This window comes from Balaenoptera borealis (genome assembly GCF_965194805.1).
Source record: "Balaenoptera borealis genome assembly, chromosome: 19".
In the NCBI taxonomy this organism is placed as follows: Eukaryota; Metazoa; Chordata; class Mammalia; order Artiodactyla; family Balaenopteridae; genus Balaenoptera; species Balaenoptera borealis.
Genome location: NC_138878.1, coordinates 9,297,126 through 9,319,114, shown reverse-complemented (window position 1 = coordinate 9,319,114; position 21,989 = coordinate 9,297,126). Strand labels below are relative to the sequence as shown.

Sequence of the window (21,989 nt, the reverse complement as noted above, 5' to 3'; positions counted from 1 at the left end):
TCCAAATCGGAAAAGAAGAAGTAAAGCTGTCACTGTTTGCAGATGACATGATACTATACATAGAGAATCCTGAAGATGCTACCAGAAAACTACTAGAGCTAATCAATGAATGTGGTAAAGTAGCAGGATACAAAATTAATGCACAGAAATCTCTTGCATTCCTGTTCACTCAGTAATGATGAAAAATCTGAAAGAGAAATTAAGGAAACACTCCCATTTACCATTGCAACAAAAAGAATAAAATACCTAGGAATAAACCTACCTAAGGAGACAAAAGACCTGTATGCAGAAAACTACAGGACACTAATGCAAGAAATTGAAGATGATACAAACAGATGGAGAGATATACCATGTTCTTGGATTGGAAGAATCAACATTGTGAAAATGACTATACTACCCAAAGCAATCTACAAATTCAGTGCAATCCCTATCAAAATACCAGTGGCATTTTTCACAGAACTAGAACAAAAAATTGCACAGTTTTTATGGAAACACAAAAGACCCCAAATTGCCAAAGCAATCTTGGAAAGAAAAACGGAGCTGGAGGAATCAGGCTCCCTGACTTCAGACAATACTACAAAGCTACAGTAATCAAGACAGTATGGTACTGGCACAAAAATAGAAATATAGATCAATGGAACAGGATAGAAATCCCAGAGAGAAACCCATGCACATATGGTCACCTTATCTTTGATAAAGGAGGCAAGAATATACAATGGAGAAAAGAGAGCCTGTTCAATAAGTGGTGCTGGGAAAACTGGACAGCTACATGTAAAAGAATGAAATTAGAACCCTCCCTAACATCATACACAAAAATAAACTCAAAATGGATTAAAGACCTAAATGTAAGGCCAGACACTATAAAACTCTTAGAGGAAAACATAGGCAGAACACTCTATGATATAAATCACAGCAAGATCCTTTTTGACCCACCTCCTAGAGAAATGGAAACAAAAGCAAAAATAAACAAATGGGACCTAATGAAACTTAAAAGCTTTTGCACCACAAAGGAAACCATAAACAAGACAAAAAGACAACCCTCAGAATGGGAGAAAATATTTGCAAATGAAGCAACTAACAGACGATTAATCTCCAAAATTTACAAGCAGCTCATGCAGCTCAATGTCAAAAAAAACAAACAACCCAATCCAAAAATGGGCAGAAGACTTAAATAGACATTTCTCCAAAGAAGATATACAGATTGCCAGCAAACACATGAAAGGCTGCTCAACATCACTAATTAGAGAAATGCAAATCAAAACTACAATGAGGTATCACCTCACACCAGTCAGAATGGCCATCATCAAAAAACCTACAAACAATAAATGCTGGAGAGGATGTGGAGAAAAGGGAACCCTCTTGCACTGTTGGTGGGAATGTAAATTGATACAGCCACTATGGAGAACAGTATGGAGGTTCCTTAAAAAACTAAAAATAGAACTACCATATGACACAGCAATTCCACTACTGGGCATATACCCTGAGAAAACCATAATTCAAAAAGAGTCATGTACCACAATGTTCACTGCAGCTCTATTTACAATAGTCAGGACATGGAAGCAACCTAAGTGTCCATCACCAGATGAATGGATAAAGAAGATGTGGCACATATATACAATGGAATATGACTCAGCCATAAAAAGAAACGAAATTGAGTTATTTGTAGTGAGGTGGATGGACCTAGAGACTGTCATACAGACTGAAGTAAGTCAGAAAGAGAAAAATAAATACTGTATGCTAACACATATATATAGAATCTAAAAAAAAAAACTGGTTCTGAAGAACCTAGGGGCAGGACAGGAATAAAGATGCAGACGTAGAGAAGGTACTTGAGGACACGGGGAGGGGGAAGGATAAGCTGGGACGAAGTGAGAGAGTGGCATGGACATGTATACACTACCAAATGTAAAACAGATAGCTAGTGGGAAGCGCCCGCATCGCACAGGGAGATCAGCTCGGTGCTTTGTGTCCACCTAGAGGGGTGGGATAGGGAGGGTGGGAGGGAGACGCAAGAGGGAGGGGATATGGGGATATATGTATATCTATAGCTGATTCACTTTGTTATACAACAGAAACTAACACACCATTGTAAAGCAATTATACTCCAATAAAGATGTTAAAAAAATATTTAAAACAAGGATATACCACAACACATCTATTAGAATGTCAAAATCTGGAACACTGACAGCACCACACATTGGCAAGGATGTGGAGCAACAGGAATTCTCATGCATTGCTGGTGGGAATGCAAAATAGTACAGGTACTTTGGAAGACAGTTTGGTAGTTTCTTATAAAACTAAACATACTCTTACCATATGATACAGCAGTGATGCTCTTTTGTATTTACCCTAAAGAGTTGAAAACCTATATCCACATGAAAACCTGCACACTGATGTTTATTGCAGATTTATTCATAATTGCCAAAACTTGGAAGCAACCAAGATGTCCTTTGGTGCGTGAGTGGATAAACTGTAGTACATCCAGACAATGGAATATTATTCAGTGCTAAAAAGAAATGTGTGATCAAGCCATGGAAAGACACAGAGGACACATCAATGCACATTACTAAGTGAAAGGAGTCAGTCAGGAAAGGTTACACACTGTGTGATTCCAACTATATGACATTATGGAAAAGGCAAAACTATGGAGATGGTACAAGATCAGTGGTTGCCAGGGGTTGCAGGAAGGGAGGAATGAATAGGCAGAGCATAGAAGATCTTTATTGCTGTGAAACTATTCTGTGTGATACTATAATGACGGATACGTGTCATTATATATTTATCCAAACCCAAAGAATATACAACACCAAGAATGAACCCTAAGGTAAACTATGGACTTTGGGTGATAATGATGCGTCAGTGTAGGTTCATTGATTGTAACATAGGTACCACTCTGGTGGGGGACGTTGATACGGAGAACACTGCAAGGGGTCGGGGCAGGGGGTATTCAAGGACTCTCTGTACTTTCTGGTCAACTCTGCTGTGAACCTAATACTGCTCTAAAAAATAAAAAAATAAAAATAAAAAATAAAAAATGCATACATCCATAGTTAAATAAATAAATACTAAGTACTGAGCGAATCTTGTTTTGGACACACTGATTACTTATTGGAAAGATGTAGATCCTTCCTACTCCAAGTGTGGTCTGGGACGACCAGCATCAGCAGTACCTGGGAGCTTCTAGAAATTCAGACTCTCAGGCCCCACGGCAGACTCACTGACTGAGAATCTGCATTCTAACAAGACCCTTGAGCGATTTATAGCAAAGTGTAAGATGCACTGATGCAGAATGTCTGGTCCCTGCCTTCGAGGTGCTTTCAGGCTATTAAAACATTTGGGGGAAAAAAAACTGTCTTTGATGGAGTTTGAGATGCAAAGAAAAGCAGCAATGTGGTCCACAGTAATGAACTTCACGCTTTTGATTTCATTTCTCAGTTCCTCCACCCACAAGTTTTTCCCACCTGTCATTCCCTCTTCTCCATGGGTATAGCTCTTGCTAAACACTCTTCAGTAAGTATCACGGGGAACGTGCCATGTGCCAGGCACAGTGATAGACACAAGGCATAGACCCTTCTCTGAAGAAGCAAATGGAAAAGTTAATAGGAAATTAAGGTTTTGACTATCTCCCCTATTAGATTAAATACGATAATGGGAGCACGCACAGGGACTCTTCTTGAAGGGCACTATGAGAAGGTCATGAACTACCTTCTAGTATCTACCAGGTGCCAGGCGCTATTTATGTCATTTACGTCTCACAACAATTTCACAAGATGAGAATTATTTTCCTCATTTACCTGATAAACTGAGTCACTAAGTGATTCAACAATCGGCCTAAGATCTCACAGCTGAAAGCAGCCTTCCCTGCACCACCAGGGAAGCCCTGAACTACTTTTTAAGTTAAAAATTTTATGAACTCTAAATACAGATCAAGGATTTCCAGAAATGTAGCATCTTATTTGAGATGTACTATATATGTAAAATATACACTAGATTTGGAAGACTCAGTATGAAAAAATAACGTACAATATCTTATGAATCATTTTATAGTGAGTATATGCTGAAATGATGATAGTTCAGAGATAATGGAACAAATATACATTAACAATAGGTTTCTAGGGCTTCCCTGGTGGCGCAGTGGTTGAGAATCTGCCTGCCAATGCAGGGGACACGGGTTCGAGCCCTGGTCTGGGAAGATCCCACGTGCCGTGGAGCAGCTGGGCCCGTGAGCCACAACTACTGAGCCCGCGCGTCTGGAGCCTGTGCTCCGCAACGGGAGAGGCCGCGATAGTGAGAGGTCCACGCACTGCGATGAAGAGTGGCCCCCGCTTGCCACAACTAGAGAAAGCCCTCACACAGAAACGAAGACCCAACACAGCCAAAAATAAAAATAAATAAATTTTAAAATAAATAAATAAATAAACCTTATTAAAAAAAAAGATTTCCTCTTTGGAAAAAAAAACAAAACAAAACAATAGGTTTCTAAAATTAATTAGTTTATGAAATTAACAGGTTAATTTCATGTTTCTTTTTACTTTCTAGTGTGATTCCTAGAAAAGCAAAATTATATATGTGACGCACATTATATATCTATTGGTATGTAATGCTCTAGACTAAAAGGAAAGTCCTTGAAACTGGAACCAAGTATCTAACTATTTTATGTTCATTTCCCAACACAGTATATAGTAAACAATAGGTGTTGAAGAAATATCTGTTTGACATTTGAATAAATGAATGATTATCCATATCTGTCAAGGCTGAGAGAGAAGATGGCATATTTGTCCTATATTTTCTAACTGTATGCTAATTTTTTCCTTTGACTAGTATAGGGCTTTGAAAATAATGATAATAATAACTACAACTATCATTTCCATTCACCTACTATGTACACTTTTAATCTATTGGAAATTTGTTATAAAAATTAGAGAGAATGTATGGGAAGTAACTTGTCCAAAGTCACATTATTAATGGTCAGAATTTAGCAAATGCTTTCTTATGAATAATTGAATGAATGAAAAAACAAACTTATGAAGCCCAAGAAGAGTGAGGATAAAATTTTTCCAGGCCTCTGTTGCCTTGAATGTGAATATGAATCCTTTCAGTTTTATCTGATTCAAGATTGCTTGCCCCAGCTTAGAAAGGCTCATAAGAGATTTTCAAATATGAAATACTGGAATAGAAACAAGAAAAATACCCTACTGGCAGGAAAGTAACTTGCTCAGGTTACAACAATAATTAGATTTGGAAACGCTGAGGACACATCTGCCTTCGGGAGCTTAAGAGAGAGAAGGTCCTGACTGTGGTTCCCTCCTCAACTGTCATTTGGCCAAAGACCCTCCAAAAGCACCACAAAACCCAATTAATTAGAAATGGATGAACCTCCATGGTCTTGGGCCATACAACATCACAGGCCAATGAGCCAACCTTCCAAGCTCAAGGAAACACACTATGCATTTGACCACATGCTTTGCTCTCAACTTTTAAACCCGTATGTCTATTTTAATGGCAATTTAAGCCATCTATTTCCGATCATTTGCATTAGACTCATCAGAAGCAATTTTGGAAAGAAGCTACAATCTAGTAACTCCCTCAGTGCTGTCTGATAGACCTGAACTCCTCCTCCACAGTCCCTCCAGCAGAGTCTGCTGGGTGGCATTTGTATTCGCTCAAGACAGCATGGAGATTAAGAACTGGGACCCTTGAAGCCCGACAGCCTAGGTTCAATTACAGAAGCCTCACTGGGTGCCAGGCACGTTTCTAACCATTAGCTATTATTTCTATTACACTTAGGGGCAAGTGACAGAAAGCCAACATTGGAATGGCTTATACATGATAGTTAACACAGGCAGTCCAGGGCTGGAAGGATGATCGCACCTCACCAAGAACCCCACGTTTTCTATTGTGTTGCCCCCGCAACCTCAGCACACAATTCTCACCTTCTGATCCAAGATGGTGACCCCAGTTCCAGTCAATGCATCGACACTCCAGCCAGAAGGAAGGATGAAAGAGGAGAAAAATCAGAGACCCTTTCTTTAAGAATGGTTTCTTGAAGTTGTACACACCACTTCTGCTACATCCCATTGAATAGAACTTAGTTTCGTGGTCATGTGTCATCTTAAGGAGACTGGGAAATGTAGCTCTTTATTCTGTTATTCTGTTATTGTTGTAGAAAAAAATGAAGGATGGATATTGGGGACAGCTAGCTGTCTCTGTGACAGAGTCAGAGTGGAAGATCAGAAACACCATCTGACATGCACCCCAATGTTCATTGCAGCATTATTTACGATAGCCAAGACATGGAAGCAACCTAAATGTCCACTGACAGATGAAGGAATAAAGAAGATGTGCTATATATGTACAATAGAATATTATTCAGCCATAAAAAAGAATGAAATAATGCCATTCACAGCTACATGGATGGACCTAGAGATAATCATCTGAATGAAGTAACTCAGACAAATACCATATGCGATCATTTATATGTGAAATCTAAAATATGACACAAATGAACCTATTTACAAAACAGAAACGGATTCATACACATAGAAAACAAACTTACAGTTACCAAAGGGGAGAGAGGGTTGGGGGAGGGATAAATTAGGAGTTTGGGATCAGCAGATACAAACTGCTACATATAAAATAAACAACAAGGTCCTACTGTACTACACAGGGAATTATATTCAATTTTCGGTAATAAACCATAATGGAAAAGAATTCGAAAAAGAATATATATATATATATATATATACATATACGTGTGTATGTGTATATATAACTGAATCATTTTGTTGTACACCAGAAACTAACACAACAGTGTAAATCAACTAGTCTTCAATTAGAGAAAAAAAAACCATCTGGATCTAGAATGCATACCAGATGGAGGAGACCTTCGGGTACTGGAATGTAGTTTGAGAAATCTGCATCCGTATCTCAGTACTCAGCCATCTCCACATTCTGTTTGCTTCTAGATCCCATAAATGAAAGCTGCATAAGATGCCAAATAAATGTGTACTCTAATCATTGTACAAAAGTGACCACAAATCTCTTCTTTCTACTCTCACCAGAATTATATCCATGAGAGGCTTCAGATGCTTGTGGATACAGAAAGAAAAGATCTGGTGACTTCTAACACTGCTTCAGTTTAAAAGGAAGGCTCCTCAAACACCCACCAGCAGTCACACTCCAAAGCCAACCTCTAGCCCTTTGCCCTCCATCAAAACTGAGAAGGTGATGACACCCCAGCAGGCTCAGGGTGCCCCTCCAGAAACTGACCGCAGATGCCCCTGGTAGACAAGGCATCTTCCCATTCTGTCTGAGCCTTCACAAGTAAAAGTTGTTGACAACACCTACACAGATAATAGGAAACATGTTTGTGGCTGGTGAGTTAGCTTTTAGGTCGGGCTTGAATACTGTAGCAGATACTCTGGAAGCTTCCCCATTATCCTACTCCACTCTCTCCTTCTGAACAGAAATGTGTTTCCCAGCCTTGAGGTTAGGTTTGGGATTGGCTTAAACCAACCAAGTGTATGCAAGGCTGTGTCCACAATAATTATTGCAGTGTTGGGCTTGTGACTGAACGAGATGTGCAGGAAGATGGCAGGGGCTGGGGGTGTGGCTTGGAGAAAGAAGCATCAGTTGATGTTGGCCATTGTCTTGGGTTCACAAAGAATATTCAGCCTTAGAATTAAGACATCAGATTAACAGCCTATATTCCATAGAAACTAAAATGGCAAGACGAAAGCTGGTCTGTAATGATGTTGGTTGGGTCAGTGGCTTGAAACTTACCTAAAGTCCACCATACTAATGGACTTTGAAATTCACAAACCATTAAGTTCTCTTTATAGTTTAAGCCTCCTGAGTTGGGGTTTCTGTTAAGTAGTAATCTAACGGACGCTGAGTCATTAAATGAAAACCTGAGAATATTTAACACAAGACGAATTAATCAGGAAGCTATAACCGGACATCTGCCATATCAGCCATACCAAAATTGGAATGCTGGTCTATCATTTCAGCACTGTGTGAGCACAGGCAAGTTATTTGAAGAAAACGTGAGACTCTGTTTGTGTTTTCTGCCATGACTTTTTTTTTTTTCTTTCTTTTCTTTTTTTTTAATTCTTATTGGAGTATGGTCGATTTACAAAGCTGTGCCAGTTTCAGGCACACAGCAAAGTGAATCAGCTATACATATAAATATATCCACTCCCTTTTTTTTTAGATTCTTTTCCCATATAGGCCATCAGAGAGCACTGAGTAGAGTTCCCTGTGCTATACAGTGAGACTCCGTTTCTTAATCAGGAAATTGGGAATAACTATTAATCTCACGGATTGTTGTGTGTATAATCCGTACAACCTAAATGAAATTGCCCGGGACCAAGCCTGTTTCCTAGACAGAGAAATCAATAAAGATATAATAAAGTCACAGATAAATGGAAAACTATGACTTTGGTTTACTGAAAAATAAACTGTGTATGAAGAGTCTCTCTAACATACACCCAAAGAGGAACATGGACAGAGCCTGGATGGACAAAGGTGGACCCCAAACTTCACAAGACATCACATAGTTGACAGAGAGCCCAGACATTCCTCAAGTAAAGTTTACATATAGTTTAAAAAAAAAACAAAAAAAAACTTTTATGGCACAGTTCCGTCAGTTTTGACAAACGCTCGCAGTTGTGTAACCATACATCACAGTCAAGGTATACAACCGTTCCATCATCTCCCCAAATTCCCTCATGCTCCTCTGAAATGAACTCCTTCCTGCATGTCCAGCTCCCACTCCCAAGAGATCACAACAAACCACTCATCTGTTTTCTACTCCTACAGTTTAACCTTTTCCAGGATGTCAGATAAAAGGAATCACGCATTATGTCGTCTTGTGAGTCTGACTTCTTTCACTTAGTAGGGTGCGTTGGAGATTCATCTATGTTGGGGTTTAAATTGGCCCTTTGTTTTTACTGCTATCCTGAACATGTGATTAAAGCCTACCTTTCTTCTTAACCATATATGCCACATGAGATGACAGGCTGTGGGCACAGAGAGCTGGCTTCCAATGATCATTTTCATGCCCCTAATTTTTTAAATACTTTATTTACTGAAGTATAGTTAATTTACAATGTTGTGTTAGTTTCAGGTGTACAACAAAGTGACTTAGATATATCTATACCTACATCTTCTTTTTCAGATTCTTTTCCATTATAGGTTATTATAAGCTACTGGATATAGTTCTCTGTGCTATAGAGTAGGCCCTTGTTGTTTATCTTTTTATATATAGTAGTGTGTACCTATTTATCCCAAACTCCTCATTTATCTCCACCACCGCCCCCCAACCCACCCCACTGCTATCCCCTTTGGTAACCATGAGTTTGTTCTCTCTTTTTTTTTTGGCCGCATCGTGTGGCTTGCGGGATGTTAGTTCCCTGACCAGGGATTGAACCCGCACCCTCAGCAATGAAAGCTCGGAGTCCTAACCACTGGACTGCCAGGAAATTCCCCATAAGTTTGGTTTCTATGTCTGTGAGTCTATTTCTGTTTTGTAAATAAATTCATTTGTATCATTTTTTTAGATTCCACATATAAGCAATATCATGTGATATTTGTCTGACTAACTTCACTTAGTATGATAATCTCTAGGTCCATACATGTTGCTGCAAATGGCATTATTTCATTCTTTTTTATGGCTGAGTAATATTCCATTGTATGTCCCTAATGTTAATATGTACTTGCAACTGTTGAAGGGAAAGAAGCATGTTAGAGTATGTCATGGACTGAATTGTGTCCTCTCCCCACCAAAATTCATGTGTTGAAGCCCTAACTGCCAGTGTGACTGTATTTGGAGATAGGGTCTTTAGGAGGTAATTAAGGTTACAAGAGGTTATAAGAGTGGAGTCCTAATCTGATACTGTTGGTGTCCTTATAAAAAGAGGAAGAGAGACCCAAGATCTCATGTGAGGACACAGTGAGAAGATGGAAACTAGAAAGAAAGTCCTCTCCAGAAACCGACCCTGCTGGACCTTGATTTGGGACTTCTAGCCTCTGTAACTGTGAGAAAACAAATTTCTGTTATTTAAGCTACCCAGTCTGTGATACTTAAATATGGCAGCCCCAGCAGAATAGTACAGAGTGACTCAGAAGAAAAACCTAGAGTTGGTAATCAGTGAGATGAATTTAGTCCTAACATCTGTTTCTTTTTTGTGGGATAAAGATGCAAACAACCTTCCAGGAAGGCTCATGATGAAGACTAAACTACAAGGGTAATATGTGTAAATTGTTTAGCACAGTTCTTGGCACCTGGCAACGCTCAATATATGACACTTCCTATTGGCGAGCTTTGTGTCCATCCCTATGAACCTTACACATACAGGGATGCTCAGGAAATATTTGTAAAAAGTAACTGAAATGTAATTGGACATGCTAAGGAACCTCTCTGTATTTTAATTTTTTAATTTGCAAAACAAAGTAATTGATGCACAGGGATGTTTCTGACATCTGACACCCATCTATTCTGCTTCCCACGATCTAAACAGGAAAGAATCTTTGAGTAGTCATTTTCATTGTAGTATAAGCAGATTTCAGTCAGCCATTATCACAATGCGATGTTTGCATGTAATTTACCAGTAATTATGAAAACGAAACGTGTACTGCCTTGAAGCATGACGTCTCTACAATAAGTTGGATAAGACTGGGATGGGGGGCAGACAGTGAGGTGCTTTCTTGGGCACCTGAAATCATAATTGGTAAAGAGGAATGAAAAGTGTCCTTGGACTTCACAGCTCCCTTGGGGAAGGAAGGGGGGAATAGGTGGCCATGTTGTCTACGCGTTGACACCCAGGGGTGTGCTGGAGTAGGCTCCTTCCGGCTCTCGAGAGCCCATGGTAGACTTCTCTTCCTAACTTCACATTCAGTGATACCATGTTAGTAGCTTGAAATTGGTCATGGTGGGAGTGTTTCCCCACAAAAAACTAGAAAGTGCTATAAAGCAGGGCTTCCCTCACCCTCTGCAGAGCCAGTGGTTAAACATTTACCAGCACACACTGGGTCCATGGCCCAGGCTTGCTACTGCTTCCCAGGGGTTCGGAAATCTCTAAGAATAGATGGCAGGGATCTGGGATGCATGGACCACAGGAAAGATTCAAGGAAGTTAAGGGGGCCCAGATTTTGGAGTTTGGATGCCAGACCTTGCTTTAACTTTCACCATTTTTGAGATTCAGTGGATTATTTGTGACCTGGCTCTGAGAATTAAACCATGGGTGGTATTGAGAAAATTATCCTCACAGACACTGATTGTACTTTTTTAACCTAGCAACTCCACTGCCAAAACAGTCATCCCCAATAAAAGTATTAAGAATACGCAGAAAGATTTAGTCACCAGGAGGTTCCACACAACATTCATTATTATGCAGTATATTTTGGAATCACCTGATGCCCGGCAACAGGGAATTTGGCTTAACTTTATTAAGGTGGATACTATGCAGTCTTTAAATATTCTTCTAAAACTTGATTTTTACTGTTATGGGAGAAGAGTGATGATAAAAAGTGAGAAAAGTTAAGTTGCAAAACAGAGTGATTTAATGATCAGAGTTTTATAAAATGCAAAAGCCTTGAAGGTTATAGAGTAGTTAACTAAGAGTCGTCCACTTTTTTTTCTTTGATGTTTTTCTGCATTTTCTAATTTTTCTGTGGTGAGAATGCACTACTTTTCGAAATAAGAAAAAAAAGAAATACTATTTTCTAAAGTCACTTCTCCAACTAGATAATCTGAGAAGTTAAGTCCTAAAATTTGGTTTATCTATATAAAAGTAACACTAATTTAATTAGCAAAATTTAATAACCCTTATGCCAAGTAGTCAACATAGCAAGGATTATGAAATCATAGATTGTACCTGAAACAACTATTTCTTTCTCAGCCTCCTTCCGCCATCTTCCTCTCCTTCTTCTCCTTTCTCTTCTTCTGATAATAATAATATTTTCTAAGCATTTTCCATGTATCAACCACGGCACCAAGTAAATGAAATAAACTTGTTTATTCTTCAGAAAAAAACTATGGAATAGTTACTATTTGTATTTCCATTTAACGGATGGAAAAACAGAAGCTCAGAGTTGTGAATAACTTGCCCACATCCTCATAGCCATTCAGTGCCAGACCCAATGTCAAACCCTAGTTAACAAAAGCACTCATTTTGTGCTGATAACAAATAATCCAATTAAGCTTTGGGACTCATGTAGTCTCACCTTTAAGGAAATGGTAGGCTCAACACTGACAATATGAAGGTCAATTCACATTTTCAGTTCCGTGGAGTCCTTGGGCTGAGTTGACAAACATATTCTAGAAGACTAAAAAATTCCAAATCAATGACCCACGTTGCAGGTACTCATTCTAAAACATAAAGAAACTCTTTACCTGTAAACTACCAGCACGACTTAGAGGCAGTCCATAGAGTTTTTAATCGGTCAAGCAATAACTAGTTATTAAGCACCTCGTGTATACAAGGCATTGCAACTAGATTCTGGGGATACAGCAGGAAACAAGGTAAACATGGAGCCGGCAGTTTTCCGAGAAAGAGTAAGGCGCTCAGTAAGCAAAATGTACGATGCTCTGCTGGAAAAGCACAGGGTTCGCTGTGATGCTGCCACCCTCTCCTTTGACATCCCAACGGGAACACTCGTAGCTACGTTCGGTCACAGCCTAACCTTACCATCATTTTTATAAAGCTGACTACGCTTAGCAATTTTTTTTTATCCGCTCTTGATTCTTTGCACCCCCTCTTCCAGGTTTTTGTGAAATAATTTCCAAGATTTACAAACTAGAAAAGGGCAGGACTCCTGCAAAACACCTCTTAGCAATATTCTGGGAGTCTGAGACCTAGTAAGAGAGCAGTGATGAGGTGGCTGAAGTAATGGCATTTGCTGGATTCCTCTTAAAAGAAACACCAATCCTCCCATGCTCAGCCCCTGCTCCTTTATTTATTTTTCTTTCTTTTTTTTTTTTTTTGTCCCTGATCCTTTAATAAAAGCACAACACTTTCCATCCTGGCACTAGATTTCCAGGAACCGCCCCTACACACACCCCAAGGTACCCAAGGATTGCCTCTTCTCCTTAGAGAGAGCGTCTATCAGTGTGATGTCTGGCTTGCTTTGCGGGTGGACTTCACCTGAGCTTCCCTTTGCGTCAATACATGTGTTATCCAGCAGAGGGCAGGCTTGCACAACGCACCCTGGTTCCTCTCCCGTTAGGAATAAACCGGAAGAGATGGTCGATTTACCAGCATCAAGGCAGATTAAACCACAGAGCAAACTCCAGCCTGTGTGCTTAAAGATCACAGCATGAGAAATATTCTGCACCGGGAGTCAATATGCCTGGGCCCCAGTGTCGGTCTGGGAGTCACTTCACCTGGTCTCAGGCTATCGTAACCAGTGTCATGGCTGGACGGGCCCTTGTGGTTCTTATTATGATTGCAAGACACCCTCGGCAATAATCATCAGGAAACTTTGAAATGGAAAAGATTTATTACTTACAGGTCCTGGAAATTACATGGCACACCTGAAGCCACACAGCGAAGTCACGTGGGGAGGGAAGGAGGGACGGACGGGGAGAAAAGGAGAGAGAGAGACAGACAGACAGACAGAATGCACCAGCACTACACAGTTCTGCTGGTACTGGGTCCACGGTGGGGCTGGGGTTTTGCAGGCTCACCCTTTATTGGTGAATTTAAAACATATTAGGTAATTCAAAGCAGGGAAAGAGGCCAAATGGTCAGTTATTGAAATCAACCAAGATTTCCAAAGCAAAGAAGCCTGAGGATGACGGGGGTGGAGGGCTGGTTTTTTATCTAGCCTGTGACTGGTGTTTATGTGACAGCGCCATCTCTGAAGTGGATGCCTCAGCCGTGAAAGCTTAAATCAGCCACTCGCCTTACAAAAAGAAAAGCCAACTGTCACCATTTACACCGTAGGGTCTCAATTTCCCCAGCTGTGTGGTGACAGCATTGTCTTAGATGACCCCCAGATTCTATTTCTCCTGGAAACTTCCATAATACTACACACTGGCCTATCCTGAAAAAACTCTCTTGAAGTTGTAATCTTCCTAAAGAGCAAATTGCAGCATGTGTGTCCTCAGTTTATAATCTGGGAGCAGGAGTTGGAATGCGAGCTCGTTCACCGCTGATGGCTCCAAGCTTCTCCTTCCAGCAGAGGGCAAGACTGTCTTTCCCAGTCTGAGTTAGAGGTTGGGGTGATTGTAGCAGTAGTAATAATAATCGGCTAATATTCATTGATGTGCCAGGCAATGTGCAAAGCACTTAACATGAATTATTTCATGTACTCTCCCACCCACCCCATTTTCCAGCTAAGATCACAAAGCCACAGAGAGATTAATTGTTCAAGAATGGGCTGATGGGAAATGATGGAGCTGGGATTTGAACTCCAGAGAATGAGCTCACAGCTGTTCTCCTTGGTGCCTTCCAGGAATTTGGGGATGGGAGAGGAGCTGACCAGAGACAACTATGGGTCCTGTCAACTTACAAAATATTCACAACCTAAAAGTTAAGAGCTTTGTTTTATTCGGCAGGAATTTTTAGGACTTCAAGCCTGGGAGGCAGCATCTCAAGTAACCCTGAAAGAACTGCTCCAAGGAGTGAGGGAGCCAGGTTGTATAAAATTCTTGCAACAAAGGGCAGGTAGTCGGGAACGTCAAAAGATTATTGCTAATTAAAGGAAAACCAGATATCTCAAGTTAAGGAATTCAGCGCTTTTCTGTGTATGGAAAGATGCAAGAGTCTGGGCTCACTGAAATCATTCCTTTGATATGCACCTCAGCTGTCTGGGGCCAGTGTCCTGTATTTTCACATCCTGAGTTTCCTCAGGGTGCACCAAGGGGAGTGGCTGCAGTCTGATGGCTGCTAGATGGCAGGTATTCTTTCCTTCCTGAGCTCCCTTAGGGCTCACGTTGGAGGGCTGCAATTGCTGATGGCTGTGACATCCTTTGTTTACTGATATGGCCGGAAATATTCCATTTCTCAGTCCTTACGTGGAACAAGATTGGTTCATTCATTCACTCACTCACATCCTCTCTCAAGATATACCAAGTGCCTACTATGTCACTGGAACTTTATTAAGCGCTGGAATCCATAATTTTGCAATGATGGCATCCTGTCCAGTCACATGATTTTCTACGCAAACTCAGAAGCCTGGGGTTAAGACAATTTCAACCCTGACCTTGAGCTGAGGTTTTGCTGGGTAGGCACAGTGAAAAGTGGATTTGGGGGGAGTGGGTAAAAAGTGTCACGGACACAGTGAGTCAGACAATCAAGCATGAGGTCCAGTTAAAGACAAGAATCCCCCCTTAACCCACCCCGAAGCTGCAGCTGTTCAAGGTTTTATGAATGTCCTCCCCTCCCTTTTTCCTAGCACAATCCTCACTCTCTGTTGCTAAATGGGCCAGTTGCACCAGACGAATGACCAGGGGTACTAAGTTCCATCGTAGCTCTGCCCTGACCGTCTATGCAACGTGGAAAAACCATTCGCTGTCTCTGAGCTTTCTTCCCTCATCTATAAAATGAGGCACCACTCACACCAGTCATCAGAATGGCCATCATCAAAAAAAATCTACAAACAATAAAGGCTGGAGAGGGTGTGGAGAAAAGGGAACCCTCCTACACTGTAGACGGGAATGTAAATTGATATAGCCACCATGGAAAACAGTATGGCGGCTCCTTCAAAAACTAAAAATAGAGTTACCATATGATCCAGCAATCCCATTCCTGGGCATATACCCGGAGAAAACCATAATTTGAAAAGATACATGCACCCCAAAGTTCATTGCAGCACTATTTACAACAGCCAAAACCTGAAAGCAACCCAAATGTCCATTGACAGAGGAATGGATAAAGAACATGTGGTACATATATACAATGGAATATTACTCAGCCATTAAAAAAGAATGAAATAATGCCATTTGCAGCAACATGGATGGACCTTGAGATTGTCAATACTGAGTGAAGTAAGTCAGACAGAAAAAGACAAATGTCATATGATATCATTTATATGTGGAATCTAAAAAAAATGGTACAAATGAACTTATTTACAAAACAGAAATAGAGTCACAGATGTAGAAAACAATCTTATGGGTAACAGGGGGGAAAGGGAGGGAGGGATAAATTGGGAGACTGGGATTGACACATACACACTACTATATATAAAAGAGATAACTAATAAGGACCTACTGTACAGCACAGGGAACTCAATTCAATACTCTGTAATGACTTATATGGGAAAAGAATCTAAAAAAGAGTGGATATATGTATATGTACAACTGAATCACTTTGCTGTTTACCTGAAAATAACACAACATTGTAAATCAACTATACTTCAATAAAATTTTTTAATTAAAAAAATAAAAGGAAAAAAAAATTAAATGAGGCACCATTCAGTTAAATTACTAGAGAAATATTTTGAACCAAGTAAAATGTGCCTGCACTATGCTTCATGCTGAGGACACAGACAACAATTTCCTTGCTCAAAGTAGTCACATTTGAACACATGCTAGATATTTTCAGTTGATGATAATAGAACAGTGGTCCTACCTCTGATGGAAGGTTCTACAGAACACCACAACTACTATGACGAATAGACCATGATTTGAGGCACCTAATTTGGGCCAAACTCTATACATGAATTATTTTTGTAATCCTTTACCCCAACCCTCTGGAATAGATACAATTATTGTTTCCATTTTACTGATGGAAAAACTGAGGATTGAAAAGATTCAGTTACTTACCAGAAGTCACACTGACCGTGTCACCTGCCGTATCAGTAAACAAAGGATGTTTCAGCCATCGAGCCATCACATGACAGCCACCCCACGAGGGTGCACTCAGGGGATTCAGGATGGAAAAAAACAGGATACTGGTCCCAGATGGATGAGGTGCATATCAGAGGAATGATTTCAGTGAGCCCAGACTCTTGCATCTTCCCATACACAGAAAAGCACTAGATCCAGTAACTTGAGAAGTCTGGTTTTCTTTAATTAACAGTCATCTTGTGAGGCTCTGCCTCCCTGGTTTTTGTTGCAAAAACTCCCATATATCCTGGCTCCTCGCTGACCTCTTTGGAACAGTCCCTCAGAGCCATCGGAGAGGCTATCTCCCGGGCTTCAGTCCTCAGAAAAGTCTGCCAAATAAAACATAATTCTTAGCTTTTAGGTTGTGCTTTTTTTGTTTGTCAGTTGACAACAGTAAGAACTAAAACCAAGCCTGTCAGAAACCAGCGACTGTTTGTTCCTAACCCCTATGGAAGCACGGAACAAGGGACCCAGCTCTCCTAGGAGGTGAAATTTCAAGTGAATTTCAGGTGACGCCTGCCTGATTCTTGAGAATGAATTGTGCTAATCTTATCAGTTCCTCTCCTAGAGTTAAATTGCTCTGCAGAATTTTCAGTCCTGATCCAAGAAAATTGGTTTAATAAGCAGAACTGAAATTTGAGAAAACTCGATTTCTTCAAATGTTTCCCATGACTTTCAGTCCAGAGCCCTTCAAAAGAGATGTGAAAAGATGTGAAATGTTACTCTGATACATACCCCCCAAAATAACACGGTCTTGTTTTGGCTAATTCGTAGCTCTAGGTTGAGGAATGTCATTTATTTCCAGGGCCATCCTTGGGTACAACACAATTATGGAAAAGAACTATCAGTGCTAATCGATCCATCATAGGCCCAAAAAGTCCTACAGAATCTGAAATGCTGACAAGAAGTTCAGATCAGCTAGAAAACATCTATAAATCATACATCTTGTCATTTTAACTAACCTGATGAAAATGTTTAGCTTCCATGACTTACTAATTCCCTGAGCCACCTTTAAAGTCTTGTGTTCTTTTCTAAGCCAAAGAATGAAACAGATTTGAAGGTTATGTTTAAAAGAGTATACAGCCGAGATAGCTGTTACAGTCGTTAATATTTAAAATGACATTTCAGACGCTCCAACTAACTCAAACAGAAATTTTAGTAGGCTATTGGTCATTTTTTCAAAGTTTTTTAAAGGTATAATTATATACTGTAAAATAAATTTGTTTTAAGTGGACAGTTCAAGGATTTTTAGTGAATTTTCACAATTTCTCAACTATCATCACAATTCGGTTTTAGAACATTTCCATCACCCCAAAGAGATCCCTTGTCCCAGTTAGCAGTTATTCTTCACTTCCACCCCCAGCCCCAGGAAATCACTAATCACCTTTCTGTCTCCAAAGGTCTCCCTTTCCTGGACATTTCATATACATGTTAGCCTGTGTTTCTGAGGTTCATCCATGTTGTAGCAGGTAACAGAATTTTGTTCCTTTTTCTTGCCGAATAGCGTTCCATTGTATATAAGAACACGTGTTGTTTATTCATTCCCCATTTGATGGATATTTGGTTGCTACAACTTTCTGACCTTATGAATAAGGCTGCTATGAACATTCATGCATGAGTCTTCGTGTCAACGTATGTTTTCATTTTTCTTGGGAGACACCTAGGAATGGAATGGCTGGGTCATATAGTAAATGTACCTTTAACTTCTTTTTTCACTTTATTTGTTTCACTTTCCTTTTAGGTGTAACTTTTGAAAGTTTATGCGCTAAACTGCTTTGCAAAATAGCTGTATCATTTCCCTTTCCCACGCTGGTCATTTTTTATAAAACACATTAATGGGAGCATGAGTTTTCTGAGCAGTGGCATTAACTCCACAATGTTGGGAATTTCAATTCTCTTTAATCCATTGAAGGCTTTCTGGTTTTAAGCTGCTTCAGACTTTGTTTTTGCTCCGTGGGTGGGGAGAAGTTGAAAGAATATTAGGCCTCTTACTAAAGAATCCAGTAATTGTATATTTAAATGATCACCTCCACCCTTGCACACTTCCTGATTGTTTGCGACAGCTTTCTGGCTTCTCTTACTGGCTGCAGGCTACAATGGTGAACTCCACTCCCACCCCCAAATTTGGGAGAAGTGCCTTTTCTCATGGTTCTCACAATATCCCAGGCATGCCTTTTGTTACTATGTAATTTTCCAGCTGCTCTCAAGGAGCTATATTTTGCTCCCCTTTGTTTGCTCAGTACTCAGCACAGACACTGCCTCATTGTAAGTACTCAACAATATCTATGGATCAATGAATGAATTAATGAACACAGAACAAGCCTATCTGTTAAGTATATCATCATGGTCTTAATCTCATCTAACGGAAACATGTTACAAACGCAGGTAATGAAAAACTTGAATCTCTGTCTAGGTGATTTCTGATTTTCTTCCAAAAGAACTAGGAACTAAACTTAGCATCAACTTAGTCCCAAGGCTCTAAAGGAATCGGTGAGCTCTAGAAAAAGGCTGTCTGTTCCATCTCTCATCAGCTTTCTGGCCTCAGTCGAGTTAGTTAATTTCACTAAGCGTCAGTTTCTTTATCTAACAGCATTGCTGTGAGGATTAAAGGAGATAATCCACATAAATCCCTTAGTTATTATTGTATGGTGTCACCATTTTAACATTTATTGAGTATTTACTAAAAATCATTATGAATATGAGTAAGGAGGTAGATGTGTCTTGCTTGTAAATGCAATATTCCCTGCTATAGGCCATCCTAGAAAGTGATGGTGCAGGTCACACCCCCAGAGAGCTTGACTTACATCACATAACAATCTCATCAACCAACATCCAAATTATAGTCATCCATTGAGAGGTTGTAAAATACAAGATCCTAAGGCAAAGATAGTGAAAGACAACGAATATTTGTACGTGTGTGTGTGAGTGCACGTGCACGCACACACATCTCCACTTTATTCAGATCTCAGTGGATTCCTTTAATTTCAGGACTCACATCTAAGTGTAACCAAGCAAGTCCCTGGACAGACCCCTCCCCCATATCCTCTGCTGAAGCTCCTCTCTGAAGTACCCAGGTAATAGGATCTGATGCATATTTCCTGAGTTTTTCAGATGCTAAAAACCACCAACAAATTGAAGAAATTAACTACTTGGTGATCATGAGCACATAGACCCCAGACCTTCTGGCGCCTAAAGATCGATCATCATCAACCAGTCAGAGAATTGTGCATGAGCTGATCGCATGCCCTGGGATGCCGCTCCCTCACCTGGCCTTTAAAAATGCTTTGCTGAAACCCTTTGGGGAGATTGGGGTTTTCTGAGCATGAGCCACCCTTTCTCCTTGCTCAGCCCTGCAATAAACCTTCCTCTCCTGCAAACTCCGCCATTTCGGTTTGTTTGGCCTCACTGTGTGTCAGGCACACGAACTTGCATTGGGCAAGACAAGGAGATTCTTCTTGAACGGAGGTTGGTTTTAGCACAACACCCAACATCAAGAGACACGCTGGTCTCCAGTGGTTTCACTCAACGCCACCCACCTCTTCAATCTCTCAGAGGAAAGAACAAACACCACCAGAAAGCTCTTTGGAATCCTCAGACAGAGAGAGCAAGCCATAGCTGTGGAAATGCTTTCACCACACGTCATCCAATTTGAGAACATCGGGGTTGCTAGGCTGCGGTACATCCTTGGTGCTGCATGGCCCAGCGACATGCGTCGTGCAGCCCTGTGAGGCTACGGAACCGTGAGGTGGCGACAGGTGTGTGTGTGAGCATGTGCACGTTTATGGGAAAATGCCATCTTTGGAGGCAAAAATTGATTGGAGTCCTCACCTACCCCTTGTTAGTCTTGGATAAATCATTTAGCTTTTCTGAACCCCAGTTTTCCTCATGTGGAAGTGGGGATCAAATACTTGGCTGATAGGGACGTCCCTGGTGGCGCAGTGGTTAAGAATCCGCCTGCCAGTGCAGGGGACATGGGTTCGAGCCCTGGTCCGGGAAGATCCCACGTGCCGTGGAGCAACTAAGCCTGTGCGCCACAACTACTGAGCCCACGTGCCACAACTGCTGAAGCCCATGCGCCTAGAGCCCGTGCTCCACAACTAGAGAAGCCACCGCAATGAGAAGCCTGCGCACCACAATGAAGAGTAGCCCCCGCTCCCTGCAGCTAGAGAAAGCCCGTGCGCAGTAATGAAGACCCAACGCAGCCAAAAATAAATAAATAAATAAATTAATTAATTAATTAAAAAACAATACTTGGCTGACATAAAAAAGAATGAAATATTACCATATGAAGCAACTTGAATGGACCCAGAGATTATCATACTAAGTGAAGTAAGACAGAGAAAGACAAATACCACGTAATATCACTTGTATGTGGAATTTCAAATATGCTACAAATGAGCTTATTTACAAAACAGAAACAGACTCACAAAGAAGACAAGCTTATCATTACCAAAGGGGAAAGGTGGGAGAGGAATAAATTAGGAGTTTGGGATCAGCAGATACAAACTACTATATATAAAATAGATAACAAGGTCCTACTATATAGCACAGGGAATTATATTCAATATCTTGTAATAAACTATAATGGAAAAAATAGGAAAAATAATATATATATATATATATATATATATATATATATATATATATATACATATGTATGTAAAACTGAATCACTTTGCTGTACACCAGAAACTAATACAACATTGCAAATCAACCGTACTTCAATTAAAAAAAAATTTTTTTTAAATATTTGACTGGGTCATTATGATAATTACATACAATAAATGTAAAATTGTCCATCAAAGTATATGGCAAATCATAGTCATTCAAAGGTAATAGGAGTTACTATTCTACAATGTCTATATGAATATACTTACACACACACAAATATGCCATTATGCTAAATCAATTACTCAGAAATATATTTATGAATACATATCTGGTGACATAAAGCTCCCAAACATAGAGATGAGAAGATCAAGATAAGTGCTTTCCCAGACTCTCTTCTCCATTTACTTTGCAGAGTTTCTTTTACATTGGTCCTCCCGTTTGCACTCACTGATTGCCACTAAGCTAACTTTTTTTGTACGTGTATATTCTGATTACCTGTAATGGATACTGTTGTCACTGAGACAGCAAAATTAATGAGCTTGTGGAG

At 40.2% G+C, this 21,989-nt stretch overlaps 2 long non-coding RNA genes across 2 annotated transcripts in view; one reads left to right on the top strand and one right to left on the bottom strand.

The window, feature by feature from the left end:
* Window positions 1-3,867: 3,867 nt before the first annotated feature.
* Window positions 3,868-8,193, top strand: LOC309616182. Its single transcript, XR_014237341.1, has 2 exons — window positions 3,868-4,108; window positions 4,476-8,193. It is a non-coding gene; the product is annotated as an uncharacterized lncRNA (long non-coding RNA).
* A 141-nt stretch (window positions 8,194-8,334) lies between these two features.
* LOC309616174 overlaps window positions 8,335-21,989 on the bottom strand; it is a 54,980-nt gene continuing 41,325 nt past the window's right edge. Inside the window, exon 3 of the long non-coding RNA XR_014237332.1 lies at window positions 8,335-17,160. This is a non-coding gene — a long non-coding RNA (uncharacterized lncRNA). The remainder of the gene's footprint in view (window positions 17,161-21,989) is intronic.